Raw genomic sequence first — 25,565 nt, 5'->3', positions numbered from 1 at the left:
CGAAAATTTAGGATCCTGGCGATGATGGGTCGGGGAGGCGCGCCCGGCTTAGGCTTAGCAGTGAGAGATCGATGTGCCCTTTCGACCGCAAAGTGTGAGGAGAGCTGCGGGGCATCAAGTACAGTTAAAAGGATACGCTCAACATAGTCCTCCATGGGCTCTTTGACACTGTCCTCCGGAACGCCAATGATACGCAGGTTGTTTCGCCTAGAGCGAGATTCTAGGTCATCATTCTTCCTCTCCACCGCTGAGACACGATTAGTGAGTGTAGATACTGCAGCCCGCAGCAACAGCAGGTCATCCTCCGCGACACCCACCCTGGTCTCAACCTCGGCGACCCGGCCGTCCGTTCTTTCCATATGGGCTTTAATAGACGAGATGGTTCCACTCATGTCGTCCAACTTGGTGTGCAGTGCGGTAAATCCCTCCTTCATGTACTCAAGCATCTTCTGTGAGTCATCCGAGGTAGAAGGCGTCGAGACCATGGGTGTCTCCTCAGGCGGGTCGGGGGGTGCCTTGGACGGAGTTTTTGCAAACATGTTGAGCGAACTTTGTTTCTTGCCAGCTCCAGCCCCCTTGGTCATGTTGATGACGGGGCCGCGTGCAGCGCCACCAAGGGAGCGCTCATCCGCACCCGCAAGGACAGGGGGAGGCCTCTGCGTGGGAGGGAGCAGCACGGGAGCTGTAGAACTGGAGCTGGGACCACCACCAACAGCCCCTAGTCTCAGGCGGAGAACATCTGCTAGTATGATAAGGCTGAACCCGTCGAGGCCCGCATAAGCATTGACACCGCGGTCAACCGAACCGGGCACCCGCGCCCTCAAGACCAGCGCCAGACCCCGGGACAGCTGAATCAATGCAACTATGGGGGAGCTCAGGGGCGGGTGACGCGGGGCCAGGCAGGGGGGGAATACCAGGCAATCCGGCTACCAGAGGTCCAGCCCCAATATCTCTGGCCAAGGCGGATGCCCAACTCACACCTCGGGGGGAGGAATTTGTTGACAATTGTCCACCGCAAGTTGATGGGTACTCTTGGCGCCTTGTGTGGCTCGAGAGAGCTCAGGGCCACCTGGGCCGCCGTCGCAAGAGGCCGGGTTATGCTCCTCACCCCGCCGCCAGTCCACCCAGAGTCAGAAGCGCAAATCAGGGGGATGCGGGCGAGCCGGCCGGGCAGATCCACGGGGCCAACAACGGCACAAGGAAGTTCTCAGGGCGGCCGCCCCCACACCGAGGCGCGGGTCAATGGGTCCTCCGGATCGGGGCGATGAGTTGACCAGCGGGGCCGGCCGCCGCAGCACCGCGTCCCCAGCCAGTGAGGAGAGCCGGACCCGGAGGATCAGGCACCCGCCAGCCGGTCACAGCGCAGAGCTACCCCCCGCACCCCCCTACCTGGTCCTCGAAGCGGCCTCCACGGCGACAGGAGGGGGGCAGCGAAGGAAGGGCACCAACGCGACGGTGGAGCCGGGATCGCAGTGATGGCAGGTGCTCCACCGGAGCCAGAATCGGAGGCGCCGACGCCACCCGGCGTCCCAGAGTTCCGTAGGCGGAAGGCGTGAAGACAGCAGCAGGACGAAGCGCCGGCGGGGCCCAGAGACACCGTCCGCGGCCGCACAGGGCCCGTCTCCAGAGGAGGTCAGATGGAGGCACAGCGCCCCTCCCCCACCGAGGCCCACCGCGCCGCGCTCAAAAGTTACGTGAGCGGGTCGGGGGCGCCGGAGCCGCGGGCCGGGAAGGGCAAGCGCCGGCGTCCGCTCTCAATGCCGGGCGTGGCACCAGGGTCATCCGGCGACGCCGGGGCACCGGTCTCAGTCAGGGGATAGCGGAAGGCTTCACACGTCCGCTCCGCAAGCGTGGGTCTGCACAAGTGCACTGGACGGGTGCTAGGCGAGATCTTCAACTCTCCCGGCTCAGAGCACTGACATCAGGCGGCCATCTTCGTTCGGCGCAACAGCGCCCCCTTATATATATACATCCTTTCTGAATAATTCTTTAATCCATTAGCTAATACTTTACCCCCACGGTTTCCTCCTTCCCAATATTTCTGTTTCATATAATAATGTCCCTTTTCAACCTGTGAATTCAACTCACATTTCAGACTTTCCTTAACACTCACCATCTTAACTCTTACATTTTCATCATTTGACAACATATACTTCCTTTGCAGATTCCCTAGTTCCTCCTCTAGTTCCTTCAGTATGGTTTTTCCTTTCCTTCGCACCCTAGCAGTTGAATTCATTAATTTGTAATTGCCCTCGGTCACCACCTCTCCCTCTCTCATCTCTGATTGCCTAACTGCCATTCAAGATTGGTTTGCCGCCAATGATCTTTGTCTAAATGCCAGCAAGACAGAGATCCTCCTCACTGGCACACCTTCACCATCCTTTCTCCTCTCTCTCTGGCCGGCCTGCCTTGGCCCTCCTCCTACCCCCACCTGTGAGGCTAAGAACCTCTGGGTCATCTTTGACTCCACACTTTCCTTCTCCGCCCACATCTCTGATGTCTCTAAAAAGTCAAACTTCCTACTGCACCTCCTCAGAGGTACTGTGCCTTTCCTCTCCTTCCCCCAGAAGCTTATGGTCTCCCAATCTCTGGTTCTCTGTAGTTGGGACTATTGTAACAGCCTCTTTCTAAATGTACCTGCCTCTACTCTCTGCCCTCTGCAACTAATCCAGAACAGGACTGCAAGACCTGTCCTTGGCCTCAAGCCCTGGGATCGTATCACACCAGCTCGGAAATCTCTCCATTGGCTCCCAGTGGATGCAAGGATTAAATTCAAAACCCTCTGCATTGTCCACAAGGCTTTCTGGGGCCTGGGTCCAAAATACCTTCAGCTATCCCTTCGCAAATACCTCCCCTCTAGAGCTCTTCGCTCCTCTACCTCTAACTCCTTCAGGGTCAGTCGTTTTTCAAAGAAACAAGCTGGGGGTAGATCTCAGTCTTTGGTTGGAGCCTCCCTCTGTAACATCCTCCCTGCCACTCTAAAACTTGAGGAGAACCATCTCTGGTTCCGGAAGCACCCCAAGACCTTCCTCTTTGCTTCTGCCTTTGCTCCCCCTCTCCTGTGCCGATCTGTTCTCTCTTGGCACTGTACACCTGGCCACCCTCTGTCCTCTGGGCCCAGGTACCTGCTCACCCTGCCACCCTCCTGCACTGCCTCTGGGCCACCACTTGCACTGGGGTCTGTATCTGTACCCATACATCCCCACCTTTTTCATCCTGCACTTATCAGACCTACCCTGTCCGCTATAGTGGTTTCCAGCCTTTAGCAGTTATTGCACACTCCAGTTTAGAGGATTTAAGTTGAAAGATAATCTGCGACCTGGACTTACTCAGAGATTGGACTGAGCCATGACATATTTGGATAGGTCAATAGTCCTGAGTTGCGCTTTTCTTTGAAAGATACAATGAACTCAGTGTTATGTGCACAATCAAGCAAATTATTTAAGTTTGTATCAAGGTCAAAAAAGAAAATGAAAAAACACAAGGGGGAGGATAAAAGTTCAGTTGAAATTCACTGATTGTCAATAGTTATTGCATATAACCTCGACACGTGTTTCCCCGCTTTATGTTGTCAGCGGTTCCTCAGGAGGTATAGTTGCAGTTGTGCAATAATGTTTTAGAATTGAAGTCCTTTGTTATGTATTGGTTCTATGCATTCAGTTACAAATAGTGGATACCTTTATGACAGTATGTATGGATTACACCCTGTAAATCAAGACAAGACACAGTTGTGGGCCATGTTAGTATACAAGTGTATTTGGTTTCAGATGAAGGGTTCTACTTACTAATAGCTGCCTTTGAATGTTTGTATTTTGCAGTTTCAAATTGGTAGTGTTAATAACATTAATGGAGGTTCTCATATGGTGTTCCTAAAATTAAAGTACAAATGTTTGTATATAATGGGTATTGTGCTTAGAATTCCTAATGGTGCATAGATTAACAGTGAGTTACGAATAGTCAGTTGGATTTGTCCAAAATAGCCAATTTTTTAAAAACTCACTTGATAAGGAACAGATTTGCATTGTGAAACGTGTATTTTGCGGTCTGATTGCCATGAATATGGGACAAGATGGCCACCTTAAGTAATGCACAATGAAGTCACTGTGTGCGATAACGCGATGATGTCATGCGCACACGTACCGCCGCCATCTTAGATTGGGTAACAGAGTGTCCCAGCGATATTGACTCTTTTATAAAATCAGTTGTTTTAGTCTATAAATTACTAGAAATTATTTCTCGTTATGTGTGTCAATAAATTTGCATGTAAAACGTCCCCAAATGTGCTCTGTCCTAGTTAGGGGTGGATTTTCACTTTGTATTGCTAGGTATATTCTGGATATTGGCCCCAATGGTCAAGGTTACCTGACCTGTGTGGTAAGAACATTATGATAGCTTGACTTCTGAAGCATAAATTGACAAACAACAATATATGAATATTGTACAAAAAAAAATGTTTACATGTGCTCAAAGGTTACCTTACTTGTGGGATTGGACATGATGGAAACTGAACTTCTTAAGCATAAATTAACAAACAATAACATGTGAACACTGTTCACAAATGCTCAGAAGCAAGTCAGTCTGCATCAGTCGACCCAGTGTTTTCTTCTTTGAGAGGAGCTGCAGCGACGTGTTTTTCCCCTGCTTGCCTGGTTCTGGCACTGTGCCTTTAAGACATTGGGAGTGCCTTTAAAACAGGAAGTATCACGCGGAGTGCGGTGTGGAGTCAAGCAGCAGAGTCAGTCTGCATCAGTCGACCCAGTGTTTTCTTCTTTGAGAGGAGCTGCAGCGACGTGTTTTTCCCCTGCTTGCCTGGTTCTGGCACTCTGCCTTTAAGACATTGGGAGTGCCTTTAAAACAGGAAGTAACGCACGGAGCGCGGCACGGAGTCGAGAAGCAGAGTCAGTCTGCATCAGTCCACGTCGGGCAGCTGCGGGCGGTTAAGGGAGAATGACCGCAAACACAAGCCACTCAGGGCCTGTCACCAGGCGTAAAACACTACAACAATGTCGGATGTTAAATCCCTGGACTGCCCTGGAAACTGTCAAAACAGGACAAAACCTGAAGGTAAGCGTTTTTCCGTCTGTGTCTGCTGCGTCAGTGCCTGTTATGTCAATCTCAGACTCTGATAACATAACTGAACCTGGCCTCACGGACGGGCTTGCAGCAGTGTCTGCTATAACTTTCTCTATTAGTAATAGCACCATCTCTAATGTTGTATTTGTATTTTATTTTGTATTTTATTTATTTATAACGCGCAAACCAACAGGCCCGGAGGCATCAGGGCGCAAAGCCTGAGGCATCAGAGCCTGACTGTCTGCAAAACACTGCTCGCATGAATGACGAAATTGAAACTGACCAGGTTACTCCTTTGAGGCCGAAGTCGGTCTTGCAACCGCATCGGCACTGGAAATGAGTGTGGATCCCCCCTTTGGTCCAAGACCGCACCAAATTGCTTTATTGACTCTGTCAGGTTTGGCTCCTGAACCTCCGAGTCCGCTGACATTGCCCATATTGGTGCAAGCGTGTTCGAACATTACATCTCCTGATTCAATGGATGTCTTTTACTCCCCATTTGATTTCATGGACGCCGAGTTAATGGAGGTGACCCACTCTGAACTCTCAAAGGGTAACAACAAGCCTTTTTCTGAAAACGTCTCTCACGTGCACACGCCGGCAAATCATGACATTGCCACTCTCATTACACCAAATGAGAGTGAGGCCCCGCAGGAAATTGTACTAAGAGCTACACAAGCTAATGCGGCCCGCACCGATGTATCAAGCTTAAAGAAATTCCCACGGGCCGAGTGCATAACGGACAAAGCAGATAATGAACTCACGCATGCAACCAATACCTTAATTGTATGTCAGGAACCCACCTCTGGTAAGAAGACATGCTCTGAATTCCTCCTTAACTCAAGCAACCAACCGCACAATGAGAGACCAGAGATGATAAATGGCAAAAACTCCACTTTATTGCCAATCACAGCTGTTGCAGCCATTTTGCGCAAAAGTATGGAGGTTGCCCTAAGCGCTGTCCACAGAGCTAACACCCACACACAGAAACACGTGAATTATATCTCGACTGCACAACATCTGAGAAAGTCCTCCTACAGTACACCTCGAAACACAGTCTCAAGTGCAAGACACTCCTACTCATCCAAAGATTCAACTGCCTTGATGTCTGAGAACGTTTCTGTGATCGGCGACCAACACTCTGACTTGGTTGGCAGCATGCATTCTAGTGCCAAAGAGCACACTATGCCTAGCTCGAAATCGAGTCTTCTGCCGCCTCTACTCAGATCTATAACAACGTTTTGGCTGCCTCATCCATGGCAATGCTTCCTTTCATTAAATTGTATGAATCTCTACATGAAGCGCTCAATGACCAGACAGCGATAATCATAACTTTGAAGGAAAAAATGGAAACATTTGAATCTGTAAATACCTTCCTTCAAAGTCAACTCTCAAGAGAGGCCAACCTAACGACACGCTGGCAGGAGCGCTTAAGTGATTTAGCTGCTCAACATCACTGCCAGAATGACACCTTGTCTGATGGCCTTTTGGAAGCAGTCAAATGGATGCTCCATTCCATTGCTATGGTGCCCCACAAAGCAGAGTAGACGATGAGCTTAGCTCCACAAACTGCTTTATTGCCTGGGTTACCAACGGATTTAACTCAACAACCTAGCCTTTTGTCTGGAGACAATCCAACTAATATTCCACTCCTTACAGTGCACAATGACAACAGACCAGTCACTGAAAAAGCAACGAACAAAGATCTCCCTGCCCAGACTGAGAAGTCGACTCACCCAAATAGCAAGCCTACCACCAGGCCTATTATGCCAACCCCTCCGGCGTCCTTTGGTATCTTTATAGGGGCAGCCAAATCTGTCATTCCCAGCTTGAAAGCAACCTTTCAACCCATCACAAACTTACATAAACACCAGGGTCTGTTCTCTAGAAATGAAGTGCAGGACCCTAAAACCATAAAAGGAAGCAACAAACAAAAGAAATTCATCAGAAATCTGATAATACCAATGAATGATGGTCTGTCGGGTACCACTGAAAGTAACAAACCGGATCAATTAAAAGATTCCTCCACAATGAGAACTTCGGGCTCTGGTTCGAATCGCTTAGGTCCTCTACCAACTAAACAACGAAGATTTAACTCAGAAATTGAAAATGACTCATGTGTATCAGCTACGTCAGCAATCAACCTTAGCGATTTATCAGTATATTCTCATGATGGTGATTTTTCTAGTAATAGTAACACTGGTGCAAATGTACATCTTGAGCAAATGAAACCATCATCTTCCTCGATGACTTGTCTATACGATGGTGCTTTGTTGAAGATGAAGATGCAGACAGTTCAACACGAAAAGCACCTAGCAGCAATCAGCAAAGTCCCAGATTGCCCGTAGTTCCCACCACAAATTTGAACCCAAAATTAACCTCAACGCAAAAGAGCAAGATGGCGCATTACACTTCACGTGTCCACCTGAACTCTAATATCAATATGGCTAAGCCCACTTGGAAGTTGAGATTACAAAATATTCATTCTGACGATAGTGAAATCAATTTAACCCGTCACAACGTCATGAAGTTATTCAATTGCATTCCGTCTTTACACACAATACTGTCTGGCGATATCACGATCATTGAGTACCCGACAGAAAAAACTTCTGACCAAGTTCTTTTACATATTGTGTCAGCTTCGGTCCGCAACATGAATCTGAAAGCAACAGAAGAATTGCTTGTTTTTGGATTTGACATATCACTCGAACCTATGGCAACGGCAATAGTTGCAGAAGACGAGCACTCAAGGCCCACTGAACCGGAAAACATCACACAAAGATGCTCTCAGCTAAGGAAAGCAATGACCAACTCAACATCTTGGAGACACCATGATGACCACCACAATCAAAGGCCCACGACATCGCAACATAATATGAATCACTGTCACGCCCGTCCATAGCCATGACAAGAGGGGCGCGAGTACCCGTGTGTGTTCCTATCGTGGAACACAAGAAGTTTCACGCACCTATTGAACGAATTCAAGGCGGACCTGGAAAATGTGTGTGTAATTTGTCTGCAGGAGACCTGGTTATGTGAGGCCCCGACAAGAGATGGCTATGTTTCACTTTAAAACCCAGACATGAAAAACCCAAAGGGTAGGCCATCATCAGGCCTCTTAATGCTAATAAAAATTAATTCCTGGTGGTCGATAATAGATATATACAATCCGAATCCCTTTATCCAAGGAGTTCTTATGCGGACAAATGATTCAGACACCCTAAGGCGTAAACATTTGCTTATTTTAAATGGGTACTGGAACCCTGAATAGCTCAGTACCTTAATTCAGTGACACAGCTCGTTGACAAGGTCCTTATTACATCTAAGGACTTATCGATCATCTGCTGTGGGGACCTAAACTGCACATGGTTTAGATATGACTATGAAAAACAGTCATATATAAACATGCCTGCAGATGAGGTATCCGCAAGGGGGCAGCTATGGATGTCTGCACTCTGAAACCAAAACTGCCATATGGTAAATGGAAATGTGAGCAGCGATCAACCACCCAATGCAACTTGGAAAAACAATAAGTCACAAAGGATAATTGATTATTTTTGGGTATCCAGAAACCTGTTTGAACACGAAATTTTCCTTCAAGTATGTGAGACGAAAAATAGTGACCACGACATATTTCGATTTACCTGCACAATTGAATGGCCTCAGTCCTGCATAAGGTACGATCTTCCACTGGAGGTCAACGCAGGTGGAAATCGACTTTGCATAAGTGGACCACAAATTAAAAAATTGCGTCAAAGATTTCTAAATCAAAATGAAGTCCAGGCGGCGAACTATGTCCCCCTGCTCACAGACTTTATAACTGTCATTGTGTCGCAATGTGTCATGGGCGTCACTCATAAGCATCTATCAAGTCACATTCTTTCATCTCCTAAGAGAGTAATGCGACATGATTTAGGAATGCTGAGAAAGAAAAAAGGCACTCTTAAGTCCGCGGTGGAAGTGAGCACTGAAATCAGACATCGACGCCAACAATACAGGAACTGGGTAAAATCGCACAAAATCATAATAGAACAAGACAAAGCTAAAGCCATGATAAAACTCCTGGTTTTGAAGAACTCACGCGAAATCTGGGCTATATTGAATGCAAGTAACTCCAGATGCACTGCTTCTCTTTCTTATCAAATTCCAAAGGGCAAATGGAAAACACATTTTGCGCAAATTTATAGCAAACCCTTAAGTGAACCAATGATCCTGACTGTGAATGATCTACTGATTTGGGACGTAAACATAGCCTTGCAAGACATCGAAAATGCAATACAGAGGCTAAAAAACTCTCACGCGGCAGGGCCGGATCTGATCACCAATTCGATGATGAAAAAAAACGCTCCTCATTGGGCGACTTTCATCGAAGCCCTATTTGCATCACTTTCCAACTCGAGGCAGATTCCGGATTCCTGGCGCGAAGCTATAATAGTGCCAATCTACAAGAAGGGCAATCGGGCGGATCCTAACAACTACCGCCCAATTGCCTTGCTAGACACAATAGGAAAAATATTTGCCTTGTTTGTGCGATGGAAACCAGCCCTCTGGGCGTGTCAGGAAAAGATCAGCAATATCTGACAAACCAGATTCACAGAAGGTGTTGGCGTGGAAGTCTCCCTCTTAATATTGACCATACTAAAACTTGAAACCTTAAAGGCAAAAAAAAAATTTCCAGGCATTCATTGATATGCACCAGGCGTTCGATATATTTAATCGAGGTAAACTGTGGCAGAAACTACTGAAATGGAATTGTCCCTCAAATTTACTCGAACCAGTGATAGCTCCACACTCTGACACAGAGATTCGGATTCACTTGAACAACCAGGGTGAGCTATCAAAAAATACCAACCAAAAAAGGGGTTAAACAGGGCTGTCCCCTCGCCGCCGATCTGTTTAAGCTATTTATTTCTGATCTGCCAAAACATCTGGAGGAAGTGCGATGCTTCCCACCAAAACTAAACAACACCCCGATAACTTACGCAGACGACCTTGTGTTAATGGATCGTACGCAGATTGGTCTACAATGACTACTAACCAAACTCTATGAATATCTAAATCTGAACAACTTGGAAATGAACACTGAATAGATAAAGATAATGACTAATGGGGAATCCGGTATAAAAAAGCTACAAGCTTTTAGGTGGTCAATTGAAAACAAACCACTAAGCCCCGTTACTTCCATCAGATATCCTGGCATCATGTTTAACATCTCACTAAATGAACATCATTGGAAGCAGTACCTTGTCAATCGAATGACGCAATTCAGTAAACAAGGTGCCATGATAAACAAGAACATTAGGAAATTCACATTAGAACCGGTCCTCGGATTCTACTTACAAAAAGTAGTCCCGGCCATTACCTTTGGTGCTGAAGCTGGCTGGAACATTGATGCCCTATTCTGGCAACAGCTAGAGGGTCAATTCTGGCGCTGAGTCTTAAAACTACCCTCATATATTTTGTTCACGGCATTGCAGTATGAACTGTCTCTGAACTCACTGCACTCATGCGTTATGTGGAAATCTTTGATGGCTATGCGCAAGATGAGACTCAATCCCTCAAGTTTGGCATACCAAATCTTCTGAGGCAACCAAGGAGTTGGAAGCTCAAGTCTATTGGATGCCTGGCAGAAGCTTCTGGATGACATCTTGGCAAATGCCGATCAAACGTCATCTGATCTGATTAATCATCCGCAACTTGTGAAAAAGAAATTCGGGGCCTGGTGCTGGATCACGAACCAAGATCAACGTCAGAAAATGCCCTCGACCTTGGAGTCGGGTATAGGCGCTCACAAATTAAACGTCCAGTGTCGCTATCTGACAAAATGTCCATCACGTCCCCATCGTGAGCAATTTCTGAGGCTACAGCTAAATGCGCTGAACACCAAAGGCATGCTGTGGCTTCGCCATGACAAAGAAATTAAAGACAATCTTTGCCGTTATTGTAATTTCAACACAATAGTTATTAACTGCCTGTACGTCCACCACTGTATTGCGATCCTGTCATCTCAGAGGCTTTGTACCTGCAGATAATGACATGAAAAATTGGTGGGCGTATGCATCTTCTGGCCACAAGAAAAAAACTAAGTTGTGCTGTTGTTGACTACATACACTCGATAAAGTTGGAAGACAACCTCAAACTGATGGAAACTTGCTGAAAATGTTGGATTCTCTCTGTAGGTTTTATTTGTTTTTTATGTCTTCTGGACTACTCATACTAGGAAAGAGTGGAGGATTTTCTTCTTCTCCTTTTGTTTTGTATTTTCCTTCTTCTATAGGTCCTTTGTAACAAAAGTTAAACTCTCTTGGTTGACTCAACCAAAGTTAGTTGTACTAAAGTTAAGTTTCAATAAAAAAAAAAATTCAAAATGATGTTGTTTTTCATTCTGTAGTGACAATTTGGCAGTCTGATCAGGGTGTGAGCAATTGTACTCATATCATTCATAAGAAATGTGATAGCTCCTGGTCAAAATTGAGGCCTCAGTGGCAAGTATCCATATTGCAGATCCATGTTGCTTCTCGCTTTCTTAAAAGTTGTTCTAAATTGCCCCCTCGAGGAGCGGGGGGCATATCTTTTCGATGCCAAAAAAACATGAGTTCACTCATTTGTTCTTGGTTTTGGGTTTGTATGAAAATGCATGGCTATAGGTGATCTTGAGTCTTTCTTTTGGATTGCTCTAATGTGTTTGCCAATTCTTGTTTTGAGTGATCGAATTGTGCTGCCTATGTATATAAGATTATATGGACATCTTATTCCATAGATGCCGTTTCCATAGATGACTTCCCTTCAGCTGAAACCAAATACACTTGTATACTAACATGGCTCACAACTTTGTTCTGTCTTTGATTTACAGGGTGCAATCCATACATACTGTCATAAAGTTATCCACTATTTGTAAATGAATGCTGGAACCAATACATAACAAAGGACTTCAATTCTGACAACATAAAGCGGGGAAACACGTGTTGAGGTTAGATGCAATGACTATTGACAATTAGTGAATTTCAACTGAACTTTGATCCTCCTCTTTTTGTTTTTTCATTTTCATTTTTGACCAGGATGCAAACGTATGAGGTTTTCAATGAGGTTAAATGCTGTAACTATTGACAATCAGTGAAATTCAACTGAACTTTCATCCTCTCCCTTGTGTTTTTTCTTTTTCTTTTACCTTGATGCAAACTTATGAAGTCTTCAATTTAAATAATAGCTTGATTGTGCACATAACACAGAGTTCATTGTATATTTCAAAGAAAAGCGCAACTCATGACTATTCACCTATCCTACCCTGTCTGCTGCCTTAAACCCAGCACTTGCCAATTGATGGCTGCGCTACCACTGTTTGTCACCTTTATTATTTATTTATTTATTATTATTTATTTGTTTCTCCTTTGCTCTGCACTTTCCACTTCTCCCCCTTCCGTGCACTTTTCCCCTCCCCCTCTCCCATGCACTAGCGTGTTCTCAATGTCACTGGGCCTAGTAAGATCATTGTTTTGTTCTCCCCTGTTCCCCTCCCTTGCCTTGTCACGCTCTGAAACACTGTATGAGCGTGATAGAAATAAAATATCAATATCAATAAGAAGCAGGCTTTAAAAGATGGTGAAATAAAAGTCCTGATGTTATGGGAGAACATCTTTCTAGCAGCTTTATTTTGAAGATGTTTTGTTGATGTGTGGGGCCCTTGTTGGGGCTTAATGTGTTGAACAAATCTAACCAAGACTCATAAAGGGTTTGGAATTAAATACACTTTTTGAATCATTTTCAGAAAGTTTCTAACTTTCTTGAGGACATGAAGTTGAAATGGGTCTCGGTTGTGAGTTTGTTTGTGGGATACAGACCTGGCCATCCAAGATAATGCAGAATGTGTAAGTGTTATGGACTGGAGTTAAGAGGGATGTTCAGGTTGGCGGGCAAGCTGAATGGGTCACAAAGCTAAAAAAGTATTTCTGTTTTGTCAACATTCCTGCAGAGGTTGTTGGAAAGGATCCAAAGAATATAGCAGGCAAAGGGAGGCCTTTTCTTCCAGGTTGGGCACCACGCTTGGTTGATGCCTCCCCCGAAGAAGAGTTTGGGAGAATCATATTACTTAGCCTCTTCCATATATATTTTTTTAAACACAGTTTTATTAGTTTACAACAAATAACTTAAAGACTTGTGTAAACGTTAACAAGACAGCACATTGCTACTTGCAACTGTTCCTACCTCTCCCCTCTCCTACCCCCGCACCTGTTTCCCAGCCTATTCCACATATGCTGTCTACTTATACTCTGATGGGGGCCAAGCACGTACATACATCTCTACTCCACCACTTGTGTCGGTGTGTGTGTCTGGATGTCATTTTGTACAGAGGCCATCAATTCCTGCAACATACTTTTCCGTTCTGTTCTTCTAGCCCCCGTCGGGATGCTTCTTCCATGCTGAGCTTTTGGCTATCGTCCCTTTCTGGAGGTCTCTCCACTACCCACTGTTTTCCAGCCCATTACTATCCTACGCTTTGCCAGGATGTATTTCTATTTGCTAATGTGTCTCGCATGCTTTGGTCTTGGGATGATACCTATCAAACAAGCTGCTTCATTATATCTGCCTTGGCAAAGGCCTGAGCAACTTTATCCCAAAATTGATGAATCTTCGTGCAGGCCCAGAACATGTGTACCAAGTCTGCATTGATCAGGACACATTTCAGGTAAGTTTGTTCTGTTGCCTTGCTGAACTTGGCTATTTTCTTCGGGGTTAGTTATGCCCTGTGAGTTACATGTAATTGGATCAGCTAGAGCTTAGCATTTCTCGACACTATCTTGTGATACGCCATAGCCTTGCGCCACGCTTTATCTGTCAATTGCTCCTGTAACTCTTCTCCCCAGTTGCACCTGGTCTATACTAGCTTATCTTCCGGCACTTGCCATTAACTCATATGTTCTCAATATTGCATGTCCACCCTCTGAAATATCGTAGAGAGTTTCTATTGTTTCATCTTCTAGCAATTCCCTATATGTTCCTAGCCATTTCTGCTTTATCACGTTGAGGAGTGAGGCATAAGCTATGTGTTGCCCTTCTTGTGCACCTGTTGTGGAAGTGAGCGCACTTAAGGTCACTAGTCTTCCCTCCTGTAACATATCCCCCACAGTCACCACCCCCATGGGCTCCCAGTATTTCCTCACATTCAGCCTAAATTGTGCATTCTCGACCTTTAGTGCCGCCAGTGGTACCTGGGGGGAATAAGATATTTCTTTATCTAGAAATCGACAAGCCCTTTGCCATATTTTCTTGCCAAGCCCAACAGCAACGAGGGTTTCGAGTGTTTTTGTGCAGTGATCCATATCACCTCTCTCAAAAAGAATGGGATGCATGTCGGCTGTAGCAACTGTGTCTTGGGTCTGTTTGTCTGACAACCATTTTGTGATGAATTGAAGTTGGCACGCCACAAAATATGCTTCAAAGTCAGGCACTTTTATCCCCCTGTGATACACTCTTGTATAATAAAGAAGGAAAAAAACTCTGAGACAGGAGTTTGCTACCCAAAACGTTTATTAACAGGAACTTTCTTTCTTATCTTTTAGGTAAAAGGATACATCTTTGCTCTATGATCTTCACCACCTTCCAGCTGAGAACTCCGTTCCGGCCGCATAAGTATAGGTAAGTGTCCTTGAACAACCTCAGTGTCTATTTATTCTTTCGCTCTTACTTTTCTGTCTCTGTCCCTTTGTAGTTTCTTTCTTTCTTTCCTTTTACTTTTCTTTCTTTCTTTTCAGCACTGTCTGTTTATCTTAATTTCCTCTTGAATTTGTCCTGATCAGTTTGGAAGAGACACCCTAAGTAGTATTTTCTCTTTTATTTGCTTTCTTGAGGAATTGTTTACTGTACGTTTGTGAGTTAATGGTGACTGCTCAATGACATTCTTCATTTGAGGTTCGTAACGCACCCGCTGTTTATACACGGCCCTTCTGATTCATTTCACCGACCATGTAGCCTTCTAGGTGCCCTCTGCACTATTATATATATATACTCTCTCTTTCTTTTCCTCTCACCCTCCCGGGTTGCACGTACCTTCGTAGCAATGCATGTTGCTGCTGGATCCAAACAGGATTTACTTGCGTCGTATTCTCTTCTCTCTGGACTTCTGATCAGCTGTTCCTCGGACTTCAGCGCCCCGCTGACTCTGCCTTCTTGGCCTCCTCCTGCTGGTCGCGTCCGATAGACTGACAAGGCAGGGAGGGAGATCAGCTGTCTTCTTCCTGAAATCAGCAGAGGAGGACACGCCCCCCTCTTCCGCGACTCTATAACGGGTCCGAGACTGGTGCTTGTATTTCTTCAACACCTGTTATCATGAACTCCACAAACTTTATGTGACGACAAACGGTTGCCTCATGAACACAAACAAAGGCCTTCCTTAGCGCAACGGCGCAGCAGGACCAGCAACAAGATTATTCTTTTTTTTTACTTCGTGTAGTTTAATAAGCCCAGACGTAACCGCCGCTCCCGGTCTCGTCCAGCTCCTCTCCGGTCTCCTAGCAACCAACATCAAGATCCTCACATTAGAAAAAAGCAATTCATGAGCACGTTCATGAGCACGCTCTGCTTATGAGAATATAAATGTGTCATGTAAGAGAATATAGACGTGTCATGTACGTGATGTATGCATTCCCATATCTATAAGTGGCAAAAGGTTATGCTACTGAGGCATTCATTTCCCTATATATATATGTATTTTAAGAGTCAGAGTGTAAGACCTCATCACATACCCCCTCTACTAGGCCCTTACGCTCGGGAGGGGTTTCAGCCCTGGACAAATAATCAGCCTGAGGTAGTAAACGACCTGGTTGATTAATGGTTTTGAAAGAGAAGGGCTGGAGAGAAAGAAACCACCTTAGGACCCTTTGATTTGTCTCTTTGTTTCTTGCAAACCATACGAGGGGAGCATGATCAGTTATTAAAGTGAACTCCCTCCCAAGCAGATAATATCTTAAAGACTCAACTGCCCATTTGATCGCCAAACATTCTTTTTCTATAGTGGGATATTGTAATTCGTGTGGAAGTAGCTTCCTGCTTATAAACAGGATCGGTCTTTCCATTTCTCCCTGGTTTTGGAACAAGACCGCCCCAAGGCCTGTGCCAGAAGCATCAGTATGATGTAAAATGGCTTTATCTGTTAAAGCTTATTTTAAAGCGTTGAATGCCTTTTCTGTCTCCTCTGTTTTCCAATTTCTTTTAGAAAGCAAAGTTTTCTTCAATAAATCTGTTAATGGTGTAGCCAACTTAGAGAAATGAGGAATAAACCTCCTGTAGTAGCCCACAAATCCCAGAAATGCTTGTACTTGCCTGGCATTTTCCGGAAACTTTAATTGTTTAATTGTTTTCAACTTCTCCTCCTGTGGTTCGATGATTCCTTGTCCCACATAATACCCTAGATACTTGGTATGGAAGTTTGCGATTTTTTTTAGATTCACATGTAGGCCCACTTGTTTTAGGGTTTTTAGTACAGCCTCCAAGTGAGACAGGTGTTCCGACCATGAATGAATGAAAACTATGATGTCATCCAAGTATGCCCCAACATATTGTTTGTGACCTTGAATTATATAGTTCATCAACCTTTGGAAGGTAGCTGGTACTCCATGCAATCCGAATGGTAAAACTGTAAATTGGTAGAGACCTGTTGGTGTGGCAAACACAGTTTTTTCTTTATCAGGAGGGTATAAGGGTATTTGCCAGTATCCTTTTGTAAGATCTATTGTCGTCAGAAACTTGGCCTTTCCTAGATTATTTAGTAGGTCTTCAGTTCTCGGCATTGGATAAGCATCAAACTTAGAGACCTTGTTCAGCTTCCTGAAATCCATACAGAACCTGACAGAACCATCTAGTTTTGGTACCAATACCACTGGTGAACACCAATCACTATGTGATGGTTCTATTACTCCTAAGTCCAACATCTCCTGAACCTCTTGATTAATTGCTTTGATCTTCGCCTCAGGGATTCTGTATGGCCTCAGTCTTACAGTGGTCCCGGGCTTTGTAGTAATATGATGATAAGTTAGGTTAGTTTTCCCGGGTAAGGAGGAGAAAACTTCAGCGAAAGTATCTAACAGCAATGACAAATCCGTTTTTTGTTCTGTAGAAAGATTTTGATTAATGTTCAGACTTTCCAACCCCAACCTCTTTTCTGTTTGGGGAAAATGTTCCTCCTGGTCCTCACTATAACTTATCATTGCTACTGACTGACCCGGAGGTATCCACTTTTTAAGGAGATTTACATGGTATGTGTGAAGTGGGACTGTGCTTTCCGGCTGTCTTACTTTATACGTTAGAGGACCTAATACCTCCTCGATTTTGTATGGCCCTCTCCAGGCTGCCAACATTTTGTTTTCTGAAGTGGGTAACAACACTAGGACTTGGTCGTTCACCTTTAAACTTCTGAGCTGAGTGTTTTGATTATAGTACCTCTCTTGCTTCTCTTTGGTTTGAAGCAGGTTTTCTCTGGCTATGATCTGTAGCTTCTCCACCCTCTCTTGTAATTTTGAGGCATATTCTGTAAGTGATAACTCTTGTGATGATTCTTCCTCCCAATTTTCTTTTACAATATCTAACAAAGACTGTACTGTTTCTTTCAAAAAGAAGCTCAAAAGGTGACAACCTGGTCGATGATTGCGGTGTGTTCAGTAAAGTTAAAAATATCCAGGGGATTACTCTATCCCAATCTTTACTTTTGGGGTTAGTAGTCTTTCTTGGCATTTGTTTACTGGTCTGGTTATACCTTTCCACTAGACCATCTGTTTGAGGATGGTAAACAGCCGTTTTAAGATGATCAATTTTCAGTGTCTCGCACACTTGCTTAAGAACATTGGAAAGGAAGTTTGTCCCACGGTCTGTGATAATCTCCTTAGGTATCCTGACTCGACCTATAAAAGGAATCAAGGCATCACAAATCTGTTGTGTGTTGGTTGCCTTCAAAGGAAAAGCTTTGGGATACCTAGTCGCATAATCCACGATTACCAGAATATATTTGTGTCCCCTTATGGAAGGTTCTAAAGGACCTACAATATCCATGCCTATCCTACTAAAAGGTTCTAAAACCAAGGGCATAGACTGTAATGAATCTTTCTTTACATTAGCTCTGTTCTTTCTTTGACACTCTTCACAAGATTGACGAAATTTCACTATCTGACTGTATACTCCAGGTCAGTAGAACCTTGATAAAAATCTTTTGTGATGTTTTTTCGGTTCCCAAATGTCCTTCCCCAACCTGTAGATAAGCGACTTGCAACAATGTATTGCAGTATTTATTCGGAACTAGCAACTGTTTCAGCTCCCCCCCATCTCGAGACCTGCTTAGCCTATAATAGAGTCCATTCTGTTTTATGAAACGACGGCCTTGTCCTGTTGGTGATTCTAAGGCACGTTCCCTAGCAAACTGTAGAACAGGATTCAATTCCTGTGCTGTACGAAAACTGTCGCCTTCCTCGTCTAGCCTCCAATCTACAGCAACCGGGAGGACATTCATCGCTCTCCAATTTCGCTTAAGTAATCTTTTAAGTGTTTTACTCTTTGGCATTTTTGGAGGGGTAGTGAAGATTTCTTGGTCGTGAAATGGTGCTGTTTCTAACCAGCTCTTCTCTATCTCATTGATCAGTGTAGGAAAATTAGGTACATCTGATCCAACCAATAACGGTTTAGGTAACTTGGGTAATACAGCTGCTATTATCTCGATTGTCTTCCCCGCCAACTTTATCTGTATTTATTTTGAAGGGTAGGACTTTATATCCCCATGGACACATTTTATTGGTATTTCCCCTGTAGAATTATAAACTTCACCTACCAGGTCTGAGGTCACGGCTGTTTGTAGGATCCCTGAATCTGTCAAAGCTCTGCTTGGTTTTCCATTCACTTCCGCATCACATATATGTGACTTATTCAGAACCGGTGGTTCTTGGTATTCGCCGTCTTTTATGGTCTCAAAAACTCCAACATCCATTGGTTCAGACTTCACCTTCTTTGGACAGAACCTGGCTAGGTGTCCCCTGTCTCTGCAGTCGAAGCACTGAGGACCTCTGGTAGCAGCCGGTGTTTGCCTGTAGTTAACAGGGCCTTCACTATTAGGTCGAGAGCAAACATTCTCAGTTTCTGATTTTCTTAACATGGAGTTCGGCCACCTCGTCTGAGTCAGAGGCTAACTCGATCTGACATTCGGTCTGTGGTGATTCACATAAGCTAGCATCTTGCCCTGCCCGGCTTTCTGATAAGCTGAGGCGATGTCGACAGCCTCCGCTAACAAGGGTCGATGATGTTGTTTGTGTTAAGAAAGGAAGAAGGCAATGAATATGGCAAGGGAAATGTGCACGGAATCGCACAGTGAACAACTTTGAATCTAAGAACGTGCATACAATATCCAAGACTCGTGTATACTAAAACCCAGGAGTGCAAATAGAGTGAATCAATAATACCAATATATGAAAAGGGATGTGGGGTAAGCACTTAGAACCTCCTTATGACTGAAAGGAAAGTCAGCAAACTCCTTACCCACTATGCTATTACAGATACTGACAGCGCAAAGCCCACGTAGAGGGCAAGCAAGGACAGGATCTGTGAGCTGACACTCTGGATGATACTGAATAAGGAACTTAGAAACAGTACTCACGAGGACTGGAAAAGACCACTTGAATGTCAGTAAAGCCACGAACCCAGTTGATCGAACAGGGACCCAGAAGGCTATAACAGCAATGGGTGGAGGATAACTAAATACATAAGACCCAAGTCAAGGGGCAAGTAGGAATTGTGATTATAGAATAGTGAGGAAAACAAAAGGCATTCACACAGGGACTAGTTACAACAGCACCCCACACATAATAATCAATGGGAAATGAATGCAGAAGTGCAATGGAAAACATGGAATGGATCCCAATAGAAAGTACGGATCAGGAGCAGGGAAAATGATATCACAAAAGGAAACCTTTCCCACCCATCCAAGGAGAAAAGGCAGGAAGCTAAATCTATAAAGGGGAAGACTAATGCATCAGGTTTTTCAGTAGCAAAGGACAGCATCAAAGAAACAGAGAACACAGGCAAATTGGGCAGCATCAAAGGGTAAAGCACAGAGAAGGCTGCCTGCAGACAGAGGAAGACAGAAAGGGAAATCCAGAAAGCAGAAATCAATTAAAGTAGAGTTCCGGGACTTTTTTTTTATTGTCCCTACGGTTCGGCCATGTGTTTTTAAGCATAACTCGGTAGATCGTAGAAAACTTTCCTATGGACCTTACCCGACTTTTCGTCCATTAACGCACTCGAAATCAGCCGCCATTTTCTGATAATCCTATCATTTCCCCTCATCGCCCTGGCTCACCTGCTTTTGCGGCACTAAATCAAATCCCCCGCCCCTGAAACAGACTTTATCAAAACATTCATATTCCCCGCCTCTATCCGTGACGTGACTGTGCTGCGTAGGCAAACGCGCCCAGGCGTCTTCTACGCGACTCCACACAGAACCCGGAAATCAACACAGATCAGCTCACAACACAGCGCGCCACAATTCGGAATATGAAACTGTACTTTTAAATCAAACCGCAAGATTGTAAATTTGGTAAAGTACATTTATTTGACATCAAATGTTTAGAGAATATTCAGCGATTTTCATTTTTATTTGCTCACGTTCCAAAAAGTTCGTTTTGAGGCACGCGATGTTCCTTTGCTGTACACAGGGTCTTAGATCATCTCACAATACAGCGCCACAATTCGGAATATGAAACTGTGGTTTAAAAGCAAACTGCAAGATTGTACATTTGGCAAAGTACATTTATTGGACATCAAATTTTTAGAGAATATTCAGCGATTTGCATTTTTCTTTGCTCTCGATCCAAAATAGTTCGTCTTGAGGCAAGCGATGTTCGTGTGCAGTACACAGGGTGTTGGTTTACGATAAAATAAGCTCTTCGGTCGCACTGATAATCGCATGGCTGTTCCAACAACGAGGCACTAGGCCACCACAACGGTCTGTATGTTGCATCTAGCCGTTAGTACCGCGTAAGGGCATACTTGTACTTGGCGATCGTCCCACAAAATGGTCAGGGTGCTAACGTTGTTCACGCGGAGAAGCAATTGGCGATTATAGAAGCCATCCGCCGGTGTCTGGTACTCGTGACACAGACAATAATGGATGAAGTACCTGTTTGAAAAACATAAAAAATGAAATTAGTCTCACCATCAGATCTTTATTAAAATTATTCATTTTATATATTAGGTCGGGAAATTATTTCATAGCTAGGACAGTGCAACTGGGTTTTATACGTCAAGGGGGGGCTGTAGGATACTGAGACAGTCCCCCAGTGCAGGGGTTGACAGGGAGTGCAGGTGGAGAGTGGAAGGGCCCAGGACCGAGATCGCAGACAGTGGACCAGTTGTAGCAGGGGAGAGGGAGAGAGAAAGCAGAAGCAAAGAGGAAGGTTTTGAGGTGCTTCCGTAAAAGGAGACGGTTCTAGTGCGCGGTAAGCTACTGTATAGTAATTAAATTGCGGTATAAACTCATCTAAAGAGTTACTTACATTATATTTGCATTTTCCATTGTGTCTGTGCGTAGGGCAGCCCCGAAATACCACTCCTTCTATGCCGACGTTATTTCTTCTAATGAACGAACATGAAATGGCTTTCGTTTCTGAAATTATATTCATTATCGTTTCTTACGTGGTCCCGGCCTGTCAAGGTCAAATAACAATAGAACCTTATACTGAGTCGTGGGCCATTCTGGCACCCGAGAAAAAATCAAAGCAGCTGACCTTCACTTTGAACGAGCACACATTCCTAGTTAGCTACATTCAGTGTAAGGCCATCTCACAGGACTTGAAATTTACACTCCATCTTTGCATTTTGTCTGCGTGCTTTGCAGCTCCACAGAACCATAAATACGGAGACATTCTATATTTTTTGAAAAATGATTTATATTACTGTTTGGTTTAATTTAATGCGCAAATGAACAAGGTTGGATAGATACACATATTCAATGGGCCTGCGACATGAGGAGACTCGAGAGAACAGACAATCAAATTACAATCATTTAAACCGTGATGTGTATTTCTCAATGAGCTCTTCTTTAGGTGGACATGGAACAGAGGCAATGTTGGGTGGCAATGCAGTTGTCCCCTGCACAGGTTCGTTCACAACTCCATTTATGTGCCTATCTAGGACGTCAACAATAAGTCTCTCAATAAACTCATATTGCATATCCTCAAACACTGGTTTGATCACCCATTGTTTACTTCTTTTAGTGAAGGCCTTATTGTAGCGAAGCGTCCCTAAAGTTCCGGTCGTCCTACTTTGTTGACGGCCAACATTATGGTTATGTGCCAAGACCGCTAAAAGAGTCCGATTTATCATGCCCTCCATGCCAAAATGCAATCGTTTTGGCCTGTACTTTAGGCACATATTGTGGAACACCTCCAAATCTCCTGTGTGGCAGAATTCCGTGAGTCCCCTCAAAGCTTTTGTTATAGTTTTATCAAATACAATCTTTTCAATGGCTTTGTGAGTGGGTGATGAAGGAATCAACCACTTCTTCTTCCGTGCCTCCTCTGTGGACAAATGGCCATGATCACAATTGTGGAAATGTTGGTTCGTGTTCCATCGGTGAACGTTTGTACAGTGTAGCATTACTGACCGCCATTTTTCCAGTAGAATTTCCAACGACCCTCCACATGTTTTTGAGCTCCACCAAAGATGGTTGCTGATTGACTTGGACCACTGTGAAATACCTTGCATATCTTTTTTTTTACCTGCAGCCGACAATTTTTTATTGATTGTTTTTGCAAGATGCCAAACGTCAAATTGGTGATTTATATTTTTGTACTCTTCTCTCATTGTCTTGGCAATTGAAACGTGTCGGTCCGTGGCTATCAGGTCGATCACCATTCCCCGCGATTGTAGTTCTTGCAATGATGCTACAAAGCCAACTTTCTCCATGGCCACTGAGGATGTACTTTGTGACACCTGCACGACCACCGAACTCACAATTTTCTTACTTTCCATGTCCTGAAAGTGGTAGGTGCAGTACTTGGCTGAAAATCCTGGGCTGTCGCACTGTCCATCACCGGCTAGCCTGAACCATTTGCCCGCGAATGTACTATCAATAGACATTTTTTCCATTCTCCAAGCTTCGCTAATGGCTGGAAATAGATAATCGGTTTGGTATTTGTAGAACTGAGTTTTCGCAATGAAATGGATTCCCACAAACTGAAAGAAAGACTCTAATTTTTTAAAACTTGAACCACTAAAAAGTGCAGCCGCTGCACAAAGTAGATTGCCTGCTGGCAGTTGTCCCAGCATGGGTTGTGCAGACCATGAGAAAGGATGATATTTTGTACAGGTGGCATGTATTTTAAGGTTAGTGCCTCGAATTGCACGAGTCACATTAATCAATGGCTCCCCACATACTTCCCCACCAACCGAATGCCCACATTTCATCCGAATAATAATATCAATCAAACAACTATCGAATACAATGAATTTGGCCTCTTTCCTTATACTGTCACTCTGCATCCCAGCTGGTTCGGCCTGTAACGTTGAGGACATGTCACTCACATGAAAGGTAGAATCTCTGATATCGTCTTCCGCTATGTTCAGTGATATTGATGGTGTTTCATTGTCGTCCACTTCATTCTCTTCCATTGCAACATCTGTTCCTTCTCCGGCGATGGGTGAATAAAACAATTTCTTCAACTTTCTCGCGGTCTTAGTTTTCGCGGGTGTGGATTCTGTGAATTGATCTCCGACTGCATCCGAACTACCAGGAGGACATTCACTATCAATGGCTGGTGGTGGTATAGCTCCGTTGTCAATCACTTCATATTCTTCCCATTGGCACGATGCATCTCCAGTCTCAAGTCCCTGCCAAAAGGTTTGACAAGCAACATCTCTCGTTCGCTTCACTGTCTGTGTAGATCTAGTTCGTACACCCACTCGCAACTAGAGGACAGATTGGAAAAGGGATGTTCAGTTTAAACACAACTTACAGTATTGAACTATTAACAGTGAAAAACAACATAATATAGTGACCAGGACACTAACCTTCTTTTGCTTTCTTTTCTTTGAAACTTTCTTGCCTCGAACTTCAACATCAGGACGCTGTTGCTCCGACTCGTGTGTGCATGTCTCCACTTCCTCTTGCGCTGCAACGACTATATTTTCCTGATAAGCACATCCATCACGCACTGACGCTCCATCGACTCCCTGAAACATAGAACTTTCATTAGTATGTATAATAATATCGAAAACACAAAATGTACTTGGGGACCAATACCCACGTACATCTCAATAGCAAAACACGAATGAACGCTTTGTGTAGAACATTCAAACGACAATTATTCACGCATTGTTGATCTAGTTAGATGGAACTGTCAAGATCCATACCTCAGGCTCCTCATAGACTTCCATTGATGATATTATTGAAGATGATGCTTCAGTGACTCCCTGAAACACAGTAATTGCATTAGTATGGTTTTCTATTTTGATAAAAAGAACAGAAACTTTGTGCAGGCGTGAACGGCTCATCTAAATATACCTGCACAAACGATCAGTTGTCTAAAATAAATAATGGATATGTAAATATGATTCGATTTGCTCGATCGTTGGAAGTGTCACCACCCAGAGATCTGCATCAACTACTAGGGGTGATGTTCTTGTAGAAGAAGCTCCGTCATCTCCCTGAAACATAGTACTTGCGTTAATAAAGAAGGAAGTATAGCGGATGTAATCACGTCATATGATTTCGCTTGATCGAACTGTCAGTATCCATACCTCGAAATGCATAAGAACATCAAGGGACGATGTAACTGCGGTGCACACTACTGCAAGCTGTTGCGCCGACCAGTAACTGCACGCTCCCCCTTCTTCTTGGACTAATGCTCCATCGACTCCCTGAAACATAGGACTTTCATTAGTAATGAACACAATATTGAAAAAAGAAGACACATAGGAGGGCGACGACAGAAGGACATATCAATGGCTAAAAATGAAAGAAACATTGTGTGTAACAATCACGCTACAAGAATGCAAGATCTGATGATCTCCATCGATGGAACTGTCCTGAAACGTACCTCGAACATCTGAGTGACATCAACGGTAGTCGTCAATACGTTGGACTCCTCAGCATCTCCCTGAAAGACAGTACTTGCATTATTTTGGATAACAATAATTATAACTGAAAACAAAGACTAGAGGACGAGTACAAGGGTGTACCATTAGGTAAAATAATTACACGATAAATTAAAACTATTGATTTACATGCCTAAAACAAGTCAGTGGCAGAATAGCCAAGTAAGATTACCCGATAGGCGCTTGAAGTGGCTGATGACTGCAATAACGACACGGATGGAGAATCTTCCGCCTTCATATTGAGTGGATACATAAATGGGGAAATTATTGTTAGCTAATGCTACACACTACCGCAAGGCCGAGAGATAAATACATAAACTTGACTCACCAGTGGAGGGATGTGGACGAATAGAGTGGGAATAGCGGTT

General features: G+C 44.3%; 1 long non-coding RNA gene across 1 annotated transcript in view; it reads left to right on the top strand.

Moving 5' to 3' along the window:
• Positions 1–4,745: 4,745 nt before the first annotated feature.
• The window catches only part of LOC138473730 (uncharacterized), a 65,352-nt gene continuing 44,532 nt past the window's right edge, over positions 4,746–25,565 (top strand). Inside the window, exons 1-2 of the long non-coding RNA XR_011268883.1 lie at positions 4,746–5,064; positions 14,631–14,706. This is a non-coding gene — a long non-coding RNA (uncharacterized lncRNA). The remainder of the gene's footprint in view (positions 5,065–14,630; positions 14,707–25,565) is intronic.

This window comes from Ambystoma mexicanum, chromosome 8, assembly GCF_040938575.1.
Source record: "Ambystoma mexicanum isolate Mex_15411 chromosome 8, UKY_AmexF1_1, whole genome shotgun sequence".
NCBI lineage: Eukaryota > Metazoa > Chordata > Amphibia > Caudata > Ambystomatidae > Ambystoma > Ambystoma mexicanum.
Note: the sequence above shows the minus strand (reverse complement) of the source record. Positions and strands in the feature narration are given on the sequence as shown.